At 38.1% G+C, this 15,079-nt stretch overlaps 1 protein-coding gene across 2 annotated transcripts in view; it reads right to left on the bottom strand.

Moving 5' to 3' along the window:
* THADA (THADA armadillo repeat containing) overlaps nt 1–15,079 on the bottom strand; it is a 316,084-nt gene that overhangs the window by 244,451 nt on the left and 56,554 nt on the right. The window lies entirely within an intron of this gene.

Here is a 15,079-nt window from a genome sequence, read left to right as displayed (position 1 = left end):
ACTAAGACTAAATGCTCCTTGTTAATTTGGGGAATTTGAAAACAAAGATTAGAGAATACTTAAGGAGGTAAAGCCTGGCAAAGTGCCCTCACCAGAGCCCTTTCTGGCCCACTGCCAAGGATCCGGGACCTCAGGAGCTCTGGGAAACGCTCAAGGCACCAGCTCCTCCCATCTAGTCCACAAAGTCCTCTGCTTTGGAATTCCCCAGGATCATACCGGCTTTTCTGCAGAACCCTTCAGTTGTCTGGTTTTCAATGTGGACTTTGCACTAGACCCTATTTCTCTGATTCCCTAGCTTCCTAGCTGTGCGTCCCAGGCCAGTCCTGCCCCCATGGCCACACAAGAAAATTAGTCCAATAATAGAATTCCTACCCTTCTTAGTAAAATGAAACATGCTGTATTTTAAACAAAATAAACTTACAAGTTTTGTTTAAATTATCATACTGTAAATATATTTGCCTGCCACTAAGTAAAGAAAAATAAACATTTACCGAATGTCTTTTATAATCAGATACAACACTAGACTTTTCACATCTTATCTTTGCAACAAACAAGTCTGTGAAAAGGTATGATTTTCCCCAACTGACAGGTAGGAGAGTACGTGATAGTGGTCAGGAGGATAGACTACAGAGCCAAATTATTTAGAGAGAAAGCACATAGAATCCCTGCTCTGCCATCTAATAGTGGTATGATCCAGGACAAGTTATGAAACCTCCCCACTTCTCACTTTCCTCTTCCATAAAATGAAAGTTTTTGGGAGGATTAAATGAGTTTGTCCTGGTGAAGTGTCTAATATGTTCTTAACAGGTTGTTTTCTAAAATTATTATCTATTATTGGGGTATGTGGCTGGCTCAGTCAGTGGAGCATGCGACTCTTGATCTTGGGGTTGTAAGTTTGAGCCCCACTATGGATGTGGAGATTACTTAAAAATTTAAATCTTAAAAAAATAAAATAAAATTATTATCTATTATCATCCATTATTATGAGAAAAGTAAGCTTTAAAGAGTTTCATTGAACTGGTAGAGATGGAACAGCTGGTTTACGTTTTGACAAGCCATGCCCCGGCACATATTAATAATAACCAAAATATGCAAATAGAACCCCAAAACCAACTGAGCTCAAAAGCAAGATAATTATCTGGGTAAAACAGAAGAGAAATGCAAAGTAGCGAGAGTGCTGATACCAGAGATCAGCTGGGTTACAGCTCTAAAAGCAGCAATGATGGCCCCGAAGTCAGTTCCTGAGGAGAAACTCACCTCACTCCCAGGAAATGGGAAATTTCAGGGGCTTCCTCTTCCATGAAAGGAAATTGAAAAGGGCTACTGCCAGAGCTGCAGCAGTAGGAAAAGTCATGGGCCCAGGGAAAGCCCGAACCAGGCTGACTACTAGCTTGGTGACCAGATCTGTAACATCCCCAGTATTACTTTGGGTGGGAGCTTGGTGACCGGATCTACTGGTAACATCCCCAGTATTACTTTGGGTGGGAGACCCAAAATGCCACTATCTAATCTAGTTTCTCTGATAGAGAAGGATAAGCCAAAGGAGAATAAATAGAAACCAAAAAGACTCCTAATCATCTAGTCAGCAAATCATAATTCAAAACAGAGATGTTTTATATTAAGAAAAACTATCTTAAAAAGCAATAATCTGAACATAAGGTCACTCCATATGAAACTTAATTTTACAGAGTTGTCTGACAAAGACCTTAAAATAACTGTTTAGAACACTCAAGAGACAAGGAATAACTTCTATTTTAAAAAAGAGTAAGAAATTATGAAAAACAGGGTTGAGGTGGAGGCCTGGGTTGGAGGTGAAAATTATGAAGAAATTATGAAAAATAGGGTTGAGGTGGAGGCTCAGTTGTTTAAGCATCTGACTCTTGATTTCAGCTCAGGTAATAATCTTAGGGTCGTGAAATGGAGCCCCTCGTTGGGCTCAGTGCAGAGTCTGCTGGAGATTCTCTCTCCCTTTCCCTCTGCCCCTCCCCCAGCTCACACTCGCATGCACACTCTCTAAATAAATAAAATCTTTAAGGGGCACCTGGGTGGCACAGCGGTTAAGCGTCTGCCTTCGGCTCAGGGCATGATCCCGGCGTTGTGGGATCGAGCCCCACATCAGGCTCCTCCACTATGAGCCTGCTTCTTCCTCTCCCACTCCCCCTGCTGGTGTTCCCTCTCTCGCTGGCTGTCTCTATCTCTGTCAAATAAAGAAATAAAATCTTTAAAAAAAAAATAAAATCTTTAAAAAAAAGAAAAGAAAGATATTGGAAATACTGGAAATAAAAATGTACTTTCAAAATTAAAAAAAAAATAACAGATAAGATGAATTCTAGAGAATTAATGACTCAGATAACAGTTTTCTGGGAAACGTACCCAAAACAATACAGAGAAAGAAGACAAAAACATGAAATATATACGTGCACACATGTATATGTGTCTGTGTGTACATACATAATATGATAGCTTGAGAGAAACCAATATGATTTAAGAGGGGTTACAGAGGGCAGGAATAAAATGTCTAGGAGAAAAATATTCAAAGAAATATCTAGAAAATTTCCAGAATTGAAGAAAGTCACAAGGCCTCAGATTCAAAGGATATTCCAAGTATCCACTCCAAGTAAAGAAACCCATACCTAGGCATATTACAGTGAAATTGTGATTAAGAGAAAACCTTAAAAGACAGAGGAGATGAAAGAAAAATAGGATACCTTACAAAGGAAATCAATTATACCAAAGACAAGTTTCTCACTGGCAATAATAAAAGACATAGTATCTTCAAAGCACTGAGCAAAAATAACTGTTAACCAGAATTCTATACCCTATTAAACTACATTCAACAGTGGAGGTAAGATAAAGACAATTTGAGACAAACAGAAAGTCTGCCTCCCAGAGATCCTCATGAAAAGAAATTCTAAAGAACATGCTTCTGCAAAGTTAAGTAGACCCAGAGCAGTCTCAATGTGGTATCTATTAGACAGCTCAAACTCAACATACCCAGACTAAACTGATGGCCTTCCTTTAAAAATCTACTCTGCCCCTGGTCTTCTCCATCGTAGCATATAAAAAATACATCTTAGGCCAAAAATTTTGGAATTATCCTTTCTCTCAAGTACCAAATCCAATCAATCAATATATACTGTCCGTTCAACCTTCAAATTACATCCAGATTCAGATAACTGTTTACTATCTCCACCATTCTTCAAGTCATCATCATCTCTTTCCTGAATAACAATAATATTGTAACCTCTTAACTGGTCTCTCTGATTTTACTATTATAGTCTATTCTCAACACTGCAGTCAAAGTAATCCTTTTAATTTTTTTAAAAAGATTTTATCTATTTATTAGACAGAGAGAGAGAGAGAGCACAAGCAAGGGGAGCTGCAGAGAGAGGGGGAGAAGAAGACTCCCCACTGAGCAGGGAGCCCAACATGGGGCTTGATCCCAGAACCCTGAGATCAAGACCTGAGCCAAAAGCAGACACTTAACCACTTAAAACTGACTGAACCACCCAGGAGCCCCTAAAGTAATCCTTTTGAAAGGCCAGATCATAATCCTCCTCTGTTCACAAACCCTCCAATGTCTCCCTGTTTTACTCAGAATAAAAGCCAAAGTCTTCACTACATCTTACAGTATCTAGTCCTCATTACCTCTCTGATCTTATCTTCTACAACTCTTTCTTAATCCACTCCGGTCACAAATGGTTTACCTGCTGTTCCTTAAATACCCTAAGTCCATGCCTCTCGAGACCTTGGCACCTGACCTCCTCTCTACTTGGAACAGTCTTCCTCCAGCTATACAACTGTTGATTATAGTGTTCACTATACTTACGAATATGTTCAAATCTTTAATGATAATCTTTTAAAATCAAGTTTTAAAAAATGGAAATTAAATAATTTCCCCAACATTATAAAGCTTGTGAGTGACAGAGGGAGAATTAAAATGTAGACTGACACCAAAGCCCTTGCTTACTAAAAAGGCATTACTTAAAGGTGCTTGTCCTAGATTCTATTCCACATCTGTCCCAATCTGCTCATGACAGATATACTATCAACTCTCTATTCTTTGCTTCAGTGGATTTCCTTCATTCATTTGGAAAAAAGATCTATTAATTATCTAGTAGTTTGCTTGGCACTATGCTGTGCCCTAGGAAAGGGAGAATAGAATAAAAATTCCAACTTCACATAATTCAGAAAACAAGTTCCTGTGGCTTAGGAATGTATTACCAGAATATATTGGTTTTAAGAAATTTACCTTCCTAATCATTTTATTCAGGTCATCCTTCAGATTGATTTCAATCTCTGAACATATACCGTCAGGGTGGGAGTTAGAGTAGCTTTTAAACAAACTGAGTGATATGGATGGAAAGCTAGCTGGAGAGTTAAAACATCCCTCGGAAAAACCACAGTGGATAACCATCTACTTGTAACTGACTTGATGTGAACTGTGTCTCACTCATTCTGGAAGTATTCCAATTCCCTTGGCCAACTGGGTACATTTATGACTGTTACTAAACTTTCCTACATTAACTGAATGACTCACCACTGGCCTAAAGAAATTATTTCACCTGCAAACACAAAGCAAATAATTTCACATTTTATTTTATTTCATTTCATTTTACTTTATTTTAATTAATTAATTAATTAATTAGACACAGAGAGAGAAAGCACAAGAAGGGGGAGTGGCAAGCAAAGGGAGAGGAAGAAGTAGCCCCCAGCTGAGCAGGGTGCCTGATATGGGGCTTGATCCCAGGGCCCGGGGATCATGACCTGAGCTGAAGGCCGATGCTTAACCACTGAGCAACCCAGGTACCCTAATTTCACATTTTAAATGCAAAGTACATTTAAATCCAATATACAAAACACAATTCCCAGAAAATTATCAAGACTCAATTGCCAGGAAACTAATTATGTGTAACCTCAACTGAGACAAGGTTAAGCCTTTGACAATATATTCATTTCCCAAATAATAATTTATTTACCAAGCTGTTATCACTAAGGGCACAAGAAGGAAGAAAATCGTTTTCTTTTCCTATAAACACAGACTTTCATTTTGACAGGTTTAAGAGCAAATGAAAATTCATTCAACTAAATAAGTTACTGGCTTGAGAAAAATGAGTATCAATGAAAATAAAGCTATTTATTCGCCGACTGTTAATAAACTTTTACCGTACCATGTTCCTTATTTCACTTGCCTTATTTTTCATTTGCTAATAATTTAAATAATTCTAAATAATGCACACACACAAAAAAAGAGTTTGTTTTGGAGGTCAAAACCAGAATTTGTCCCCAATCCTGATACAAACCCAATGATGCATGTTTACTCAAGCTTAACACCATCAGTCATCACCATCATCATCTGAGTGAAAACAGCTATGAACGATAATTTCAAAAAATAACACTATTAGCCTGGCTATTGAGAATAGCACACTAGAACCCTAAAACAGTGCATATCACAACAGAGTAAATGACACATAAGCAACCAAGGGAGGAATGACTGGAACTGGTCTGATATCATAAGACTTTGATTCCTTCGTACAGATGAAAACAGGAAACTGAAAAACATGTGCAAAGCTACATTAAAACAAACAAACAAAAATAGAGTGAGGCTTTCAGGGAAAGTAGAAGAAAGATAATCTGGTAATTTCAGAATATCTAAATGTCTACAACATTAATGCTGTTATAAGGAATTCCAGTGGGGTGCCTGGGTGGCACAGCGGTTAAGCATCTGCCTTTGGCTCAGGGCGTGATCCCGGCGTTGTGGGATCGAGCCCCACATCGGGCTCTTCCACTATGAGCCTGCTTCTTCCTCTCCCACTCCCGCTGCTTGTGTTCCCTCTCTCACTGGCTGTCTCTCTCTCTGTGTCAAATAAATAAGTAAAATCTTTAATAAAAAAAAAAAAGGAATTCCAGTGTTCTCAGTCACCCAAGTTCAAAGTTTTGTAAAGCAAAGCTTTAGTTGCCTACCACATGAAAAACAAGTCAGACTACTGACTTTGAACTGGAGTGGGGGGGGCTACACCCTTATCTGTGGGACAGCAAACCATTTAGGTTTAGAAGAGAAAATTTACCCACAATGTAAAAAGCAGTTTTTGCTTTCACAAGCTAATGCTCTAAATATTCCTTGCACTAGCCGAAAATCACCCACTGACAATACTGAACAAATGGATCTAAGATTCCAAGTACTGGTAAGAAAAGAGTCAAGAGGAGAATAAAAACAGCATGGAGAGATATAGCATACTTTCTGGGAACAAACACTTGATCACCATTCATTTTACACATTCACATAGTTTCTCAGATGCCCTATCTGGCTAGTCTGCCCTCTACTATCAACTCCACGACACACACGTGTGTACCTTATTTGTGGGTGATCTTAAAGCTACTTACTGGGAGCCACACATACTAATTTTTATATCCATTTGGTTGGAGACTCTCAGGAAAAAAAAATATCCAGGGAGCAGAAAATCCAGAATCCTTATCCTGGGACTCTCCAAGTCCTATATATTTGGACAATCTCATTCAGCTTCATCTTACTGCTTAGAAAGCTCTTCCCAGAAAGCTGTTGCTGTTTGTCCTTCAAGCCCTGGCTTACTTTAGCATAAAGAGAGATTTTTCCTTACCACCAAACTTTATCACATCAAATTATACATTAGTGTCTGATAGTTTTTTATTATTTTCTAAATGTCCTTTATAAACATGGAGTTATATAGACTCCACGATACAGGGACCCTTTCTGTTCTATCCACTTCTCTCTTCCCAGCACCTTGTAACAGGACCTGCCACCCAATCAGGAGCTCAACAAATACCCGTTGAATAAAAGAACAACCCATAACTTGGCAACTCTGTTAAGAGTGCCATTCTAAAAAACCAGGCCGACAAAGAGGGGTATGGTAACTGGAAGAGAAGTATGAACAAAAGTGCTTTCCAACAACAACAGGTGCCACCATTAGAGCCTGCACGTGGCATTAATTATTCTTCCCATCACCTGGGACAGAAAGCTCAGTAAATGGAATGTTTTCTTGGTCCTTTCATTTCTGCCTTATAAATTATCTAGTTTACTTCTCTAATCCCAAAGATTAGAATGCTGGGCTCGAAGTTCCTCTAAGAACAAGAACCATGTCTTACCAATATTTTGTTCTATGAGGCCTACCCATCACAATTTCTTACGTATAACAGGTGATCGATAAGCTTTTATTGAACTGCTAATCTCTGAAGCAGTATGAAGTTTCAAAAAACATTGGATTCTAGTACCAGCCCGGTTACTAACTAGTTGTGTGGCTATGGACAAATCACTTGATTTCTTAGTGCTTAAGGATGAAAATAAAATAATTACCAAATTGCTTTGAAATTCAATGAGACATTATTACCTGGGTTACTGTTCCAAAGAAAGAAAGCAAAGACCCTAAATTACATAAATACCCGAAACTCCTGATAAGAATGTCCCCCCAAAACACTGAGCCCATCATGGCCTTAGTCCTTTGTTCAGGTCCTCACATGCCCCTCTTAGTTCTACAGAGTTACATGTTTCAAATTCAGATCCTAGTAATTTTCTCTAAGTTCACAGCAACTCTCTGGCCTATCACATCATAGTCTCAATGGTCAAGCAGACTGTCTCTAACACAGCGTCTGGCACACAGGAGATGTTCAAGAAATCTTTTATTGAATGATTAAACAAGAACAATGAGCGTGGGTGCCAGGGGCTGCACATTAGCTGTGCCTTCAGTTAGGCAGATAACTGGAAACAAAACAAAACAAAACAAATGAGTGTAAGAAAGGAGGGCTGGAACTTTCAGGCTTCTCAATGGTGAAGACACTGTGCCTATAAAAACACAATGGCCTAATCTAGAGTTCTGACTAGTCAATGAACCTTCTGTACTCCCCAGCAAGGAAAGATTACTTTGTAAGGAAGTGATTTCAAAACTCCTGAGTTGCTGGTCCTTATGATAATGAAGGAATTGAGAGGTAAAAATGGAACCATGCGAGGCTCCCAAGAACAATGCAACAACTCTGGTTGTTTGTTTTGGTTCTTCATCACGCCATCCAGAGGTCAGCAAGGAAAAGGGAAAGGTTCCTGAGCAAAGCTCTGTGTCAGCTCGGTTCTCTGCGCCAGCTCTGTGCAGTCACCAACCACGGCTGTGGGGAATTCCAACCCTGTCTGTGCTAGTGAGGGCCTCTCCACTAAAAGAGCAGACATCCTCCTTGTCAGAAGGATTGTTTGTTTTATTTCACTCCTGTGTCACCTTAATACAAAATACACAGTGTTTCTGGTCTCTGAGCACATCATACAAATTATAACTTTCTTACAAGGGATTCAAGGTTCTTCATAAGAAAACCCTCACAAAGTGATTAATCCACTAAATACTCCTAAGAGATGGTTTATCGGTTCTAAAGGAGGTTTGCTAAAAATGATCCAGATTCCCTCAACCTTTCATGTCCCCGATCCCCAGATTTTCCCAATCAGCAACTAAAAAGCAGCAGTGTACAACGAGTAGGACGCTCAGAGCTGAGAAAGCAGAACCGTCTCACTACCTCAGAGAGGACGCAGCACCCAGAGAGGTTAAATGGCTTTCCTCTTGTCAATAAGGCTGGTAGACGGAACTCACTTCTAATTCATTCCTAGGTATCCTTTCCTCTAAACGCTGAGGGAGGTGGTGGTTGAGGGTGTGGGGTGGGAGGAATCAGACCCTTCTGATTCTTCTGTTCAACAGTGTCAAAAAAAAAAAAAAAGGCTGACATGAGTGGGGGGGTGTTTTTTGGTTTTTGTTTTTCCTATGTTAAGTGTTATGGCCTGAATCTCTACTAAAAGTAACAGAAATAAACAGGGCAGGCCATCACTGCTGTTTAGGCCTTTGTGTTGTCTTGAGCAAATCACTGGAGCAAATTATTGTTCCATAAGCAGATTAGTCCACTTTCTATCCACAAAGCTATCTCACTCATAGTGGATAAATATTCTAAGATAAGCAAAAAACCCGCAGACTGAAATCAAATTACATATGCTGTATACCCAACTAATTGGTCATTAGACTATTTTGTGCCAGTAAATCAGGTTCCCTGACTACAAAGTGGCTTTCCAAAGGCTTCATCCATCCACCTAAGTATGGAAACACAGAGCTATTTTTTGTTGAGTTCTGATTAGTTTTATTACTATTGTTAATTGAGAAATGTTATCTTCATTTCCTCAAACTCTTTCAGTATGGTTATTTTTCCTAACTTAGAGATTTTCCCAATCTCCAATTATTTCATAAGCTACAGTCTCCACTCCATTCATTCTCTGGTTAAGCATTATGTTTATTATTTCAAAGTTCATGTTTATTATTTCAATTAAACTAAACAGTGACAGATGTGCATGAAGGCTGGCTGCGTGCATGTGCATACACATTTTAAAAAGGTAACATAACCCTGAAGCATGGAGAAATTTTAAGCCTGAAAAATGATTTGCCCAAATGAGATCCAGTGAGAAAGCTATATATCAACAGAAGTCGTCTTAACCTCCCTCACCACCATCAAATACTATTGAGGTTTACTGCAGGCTAAAACATCAGGGGGCTATTTTGAAGCCAGGCACAGGCAGTAACAACAATGACCAAATCTAAATTGAATTACCAATAAGAAGGCCATAGGGAAAGGGCAAGATATAGTGGATTTAAAAAAGTGGTTAGAAGGGCAGATTAGATTGTCGGTTCTCTTAATATTTAATATAACCATTCCCTGTGATCAAGGAGAAAAATTAATATTGAAAACTTTGGGACTTTACTAACAGAGCTGAGATAGAGGTTACTCACTGAGAACAAGAGTCCTCTGTTATTATGTCTAAATGACTCAGTATTACTATGAGAACTTTAAAAACAAGTATTCAAAGTTCTAGAAAGAAGGTAATACCTGACTCAACTATGAAGTGGGCTTAAAAAGAAAAATTAAGGGGCCAAAAACTAAAGACACCAAGATTTAGAATTTAAATATTAAAACATCCTAGTTTTCCGCAAATCCTTTCAACCTGCTACAGAAATGAGAAATTTAAAGGATTTCCTCTCTAGAAAAAATATGGCTTCCCAGAGTGGATTACCACTTAGTTTTTCTTTATTCAATTGTTAATGTTTTAAGTAAAATTCATAGGACACTTAGAAATAAAAAAGTGTCTTATTTAGACACATTTGCCAAAGCAGATATAAATAAAAATTTAGACAAGATTGTATTTTAGTTTATTAAGAGTTGAATAACTTTTTCCCCAAATCTCAAACATTACATTCTACACCTATACTTATTGCTCAATTGAGTATTTTTTAGAGACTTGGTCTTTCATACTCCGGTAAAGTAGAAGAAATTATTTTTTTCATTATTATAATTCAATTGTTCATAAGAAGTCTTCTACTGAATTTAAATTGTAGTAGCTGTAACTAACTGATGAAATTTTAAATACATATTTAAATTACTTCTGTCTACCATCATGGTTGACGTCCATGAGTTAGCACTAGCATTTTATGACAAAAATTGCTAAATGTCAGCAGTTCATTTTTTCAGGCCAATAATTTTAAATGACTGTGATTATTGCAATAAATAGCTGTAGGTTAAGCCAAATTTCAATAAGCAGAACAATTCAAAAATATGCAGAATAAGACAACATTAAGTATTCATGAGCCTCCCTTCTACATTTAGAATTGTAGTCAACAATTTAGTCCCCTTATAGTTAAGATTAACTCGTGGTTGTACAAATGAAAGCTAGAGTCCCTGGCCTAACACCCTACTTTAAGATTATGTTCACTTTCACTGAAGAACAACTTAAAATACTAAGGTCATAAAGGGTAAACAAGCAAATATAAATTTCATCAGAAACTTGAGTTTAGTGTTATGACTTGAATGCATGTAACCATCCCAATCAAATGCTTAGGCATGTACTTCTGTATTTTGAAGAGAATATGCATGTTCAATTCTAAAGAGAGAGCATCATATAAGAAAATCATATTTTAGAAAATTAACTCAACATATTGTTTATGTGTGTGTGTGTATGTGTGCAAGTGTCACTTTCAAAAAATTTCCAGAAAAGAATAGCATCTCCCATTCCCATTTATCCTTAGATGATTGTTTAATAGTGAAGTCAGTTTACATTCGAAGACATTTTGAATAATCTTATTAAAAACCAATTTAAACAACGTGGCTAATGTTTAACTCTTCAGTTATTTATCCATTAATCTCTTTAAGTGCTTCCTTTCCTAACACAGCTGTAGTTCAAGAGGTGGCCAGCAGTTGGCCTCCATTTCAGTGGATTTTCTTGAAAGCCCAGATTTCTTTCTGCAAACTTTTTAAAAGTTGTATGAAAAATAACTTTTTCATAACTTAAGAGCTTATAAAAAGCTTTCAAAAGGATCCAAAAGAAACACATTTTCTCTTAAAAATAAAAACCAAACAAAAGGAAGCCACACACATTGTTAAGATGTTCTCTGCAAAACATTCTGTTCAGCAGATCTGAAGTGTCTCCAAAGGGACTAAGAACCATTTGGTTTGGAAGCAACAGTTGAGAACTCATAACAGGTTGGTTAAAAGCCAAGAGTGACAACCATGAGATTTTTAAAGCAGATTAGGAGTGGCTGAGATACCAGGCACTGGGCCTTGCCTAGTCTCTCTGTTCCATTTACTTGGAATGCCTTCAACTGTACCATTCAACCACCCAGTACAGCTTTTCAAAAGCCTCTGTCCTTGGTCCTCTGTTCTCTTCTCCTTTTACACTGTCCCTTAAAGACTGCAATCCTACTAACTACAATGGTTATGATGACAACTCCTAAACCAAATCTCTGTTTCTGTTATATCTCCCAAACTTAATCCCCTATCTCCAAGTTCTGATTTACGTATTTCCACCAGGATATGCCATCATCATCTCACACACAACACATAAAAAACAAAGTTATTCATCTTTATCTAACTAATAATTCTTTCAGTTTCCCTGCCTCTATTAACATCAATCCCATTGTCTGGTCACCAAGAATTAAACCACAGGAGCAATCGTGGACTCCCTGGTACCCTCCATCACTCACATTCAGTTGGTTCATGTGGCAAATCGCATTTTTCAAAGACGGCCACCACAGTATCTCCCATCCCACATGTATTTCTATAGCATGATCTTGCCACTTCACCATCAAACACATAATGGAGTCTAATTCCTCTCTCCTTGAATCTGGACTAGCCTTAAGACTCACTTATAACCAGAAGAATGTGACTGAAGCAATGCTATGAGACTTTGGAGGCTGGGTCAGAAAAGACCACAAAGAAGGAAGGAAGGAAGGAAGGAAGGAAGGAAGGAAGGAAGGAAGGAAGGAAGGAAGGAAGGGAGGGAGGAAGGAGAAAGAAAAGACCAGGAAGCTCCTGCCTGGAGCTCTCCTTCTTCCTCTGTCTACCGCTCTGCCTGCTTGTGTTCTCTCAGAACTCTTTGTTAGTCCATCTATACATGAATGTCAACTACCTTAAGACTGGCATGCTGAGACAACATGTAGTCCCAACCTGGCCCAATCTTCCAGCTATCCCACCAAGTTTCCATAATATGAATAAACCCATCCTGGATCCTCTTGACCAGTTCATCTGCCAGCTCAATGCCACCAACTGTACTTAGTAAATACACTGAGAAGAATCACGCAGCTGAGCCTTGCCCTAATTCTCGACACATAAAATCTTGAAATATATTATATAAATATAATAAATTCCACAGCTTCCTTCTAAGCATTTAATACGTTGTAAGTGGAGTTGTTACTATGTGGGGCTGAATGTTAACTGACATGGCGCTTCTTTCGCTCCATTCCCAGGGCCATCATCATCATCAGAAGTGCTCATCACCTTAGATCTAGATCGTTATAACTGGTTCTAGACCTCCTCACTGTAATCTGCCATCACAATCTATCTAACCTAGGGGCACCTGGGTGGCTCAGTTCGTTAGGCAGCTGCCTTCGGCTCGGGTCTTGATCCAAGGGTCCTGAGATTAAGTCCCGCATCAGGCTCTCTGCTCAGCAGAGAGCCTGCTTCTCCTTCTTCCTCTGTCTACCGCTCTGCCTGCTTGTGTTCTCTCTCTGTGTCAAACAAGTAAATAAAATCTTAAAAAAAAAAAATCTATCTAACCTAATACTTCTAACCGGAAAACTACTTTTGCATACCAACACTACAGTCAACACCAATCTCATTGATGTTTTCCATTTATAGAAAGCTTCATAATGCAAACTTGATTATACAACAACCAGAGATCTGTCGATAGGGCAAATATTCTTTTCCTTACTTTAGGGATGAAGAGATCAGAGCTAAGGAGATTAACTTTTGTACAATCTCACTGCCAATAAATGGAGTGGATATAAACAGAACTAAGAGGTTATATCAAAGTTCACTGCTATTTCTCTGTTCTACAATGCATCCTATCATTTATTTCAGATCAAAAACGTTCAACGTCTTTCTCTATCTCCAGTACAGCAAACCTACTTTCTAAATATTCTTAATTTAGGGGCGCCTGGGTGGCACAGCGGTTAAGCGTCTGCCTTCGGCTCAGGGCGTGATCCCGGTGCTATGGGATTGAGCCCCCCATCAGGCTCCTCTGCTATGAGCCTGCTTCTTCCTCTCCCACTCCCCCTGCTTGTGTTCCCTCTCTTACTGGCTGTCTCTATCTCTGTCAAATAAATAAATAAAATCTTAAAAAATAAATAAATAAATATTCTTAATTTGGTCTCAATCTATCCAGTTGTTTGGTATTGCCTACTAACACCACCACCATCACCCACCATCACCACCACCACTACTACAATAAGGATGACTTATTTACTCACCTAATAACATGCCATGCTGATTCTAGCCTCTGAACATCTGCTCACAGTTTCCTCCTTTCTCCTGCTATCTACTTAAACCTTGCTCATGCATTAGCATAAATGCCACCTTCTCTCCATTAAGTCCTACCAGCCTATCTCTGTTGCTTTCCCTCTGTTATTCTTACAGAATTTGTAAATTTCACCCAAAATTTGACAATTACATGGGATTGTTTATCTTGCTCAAGTGTGTTGGTCTCACTTTCCAGGCTGGTATTCAACTAACACACATCCATACGTACAGCAATGTTGAGTGCTTACAGCCAGTGTCTGTTCTGACCAGTCAGTACTCATGACATACCATCTGTTAAATATTTTGAATTTCATCCCTGCTTATTTCCTACACTAAACAATAAGCTCTTTAAGAACAGGATCCTTGTCTTATAAAGAAGTATTATACCCTCCAAACTAAACACAGTACTAAGCACACAACCAGTGTTCAATATATATTTGATAACTGATTTGAAGAGAGTAAAGTATGTTGTGTTATGAGAACAAAATATACCTAAGTCATGTCTACACTGGAAAGAGAGAGTTGAAAAGATAATAAAATATTTTCAAGATCAGCATTCTAACGTCAGGGACATTTTATAATGTATCATTTAAAGATATTCTGTGCAGCCCGTAACTGCAAAATGTTCTATAAATGTTTTTACCAGGAGTGTGAAAAAAATGTTTCAAAAATATTCAAGGAGTAGATGTCTTACCAGCCCAAAATAAAATGTTTGCTGAGGCTACAAGACTGGCAGAACTCTGCTTCATTTCAAAAAGTTTCCAGGCAATGGAAATGTTTTCCTGGAAAATACTACCTTTTATTTAGAGAACACTTGCCACGAACACTTAGTCATTAAGTAATTTAAGGTTTCCTTACAAGCTCTTCGGAGGAAATCTATTATATGAATGAATGAAATTATCAGCACCTATAATGTCAAAAAAATACATTGGCTAAATATATGAAATCTACCTAAGTATTTTTCCAGGTAAGGGGGAAAAATCTTTGATACTTTTGGTCTATTTACTGTTCTTTTAAAATTTTCTATAAGATAAAATTATGAAGAAAAACACAAAATTCTTAAGTGTTTCTCTGTCTGTAATATACACAAATCAAAAAAAACCTGAAGTCTTATTTTATTCCAAATGCCAAGTAATTTTCAAACAGACAAAACAGTCATTTCATTCGATGAAAAGAAATGGTAACTTCAAAGCTATTTTTAGCAAAATCTTTGAGTTTGCTTCAAATCACCTTTCAATGGGAG

This window comes from Ursus maritimus, unplaced genomic scaffold (assembly GCF_017311325.1).
Source record: "Ursus maritimus isolate PB19 unplaced genomic scaffold, ASM1731132v1 scaffold_6, whole genome shotgun sequence".
NCBI lineage: Eukaryota > Metazoa > Chordata > Mammalia > Carnivora > Ursidae > Ursus > Ursus maritimus.
Note: the sequence above shows the minus strand (reverse complement) of the source record. Positions and strands in the feature narration are given on the sequence as shown.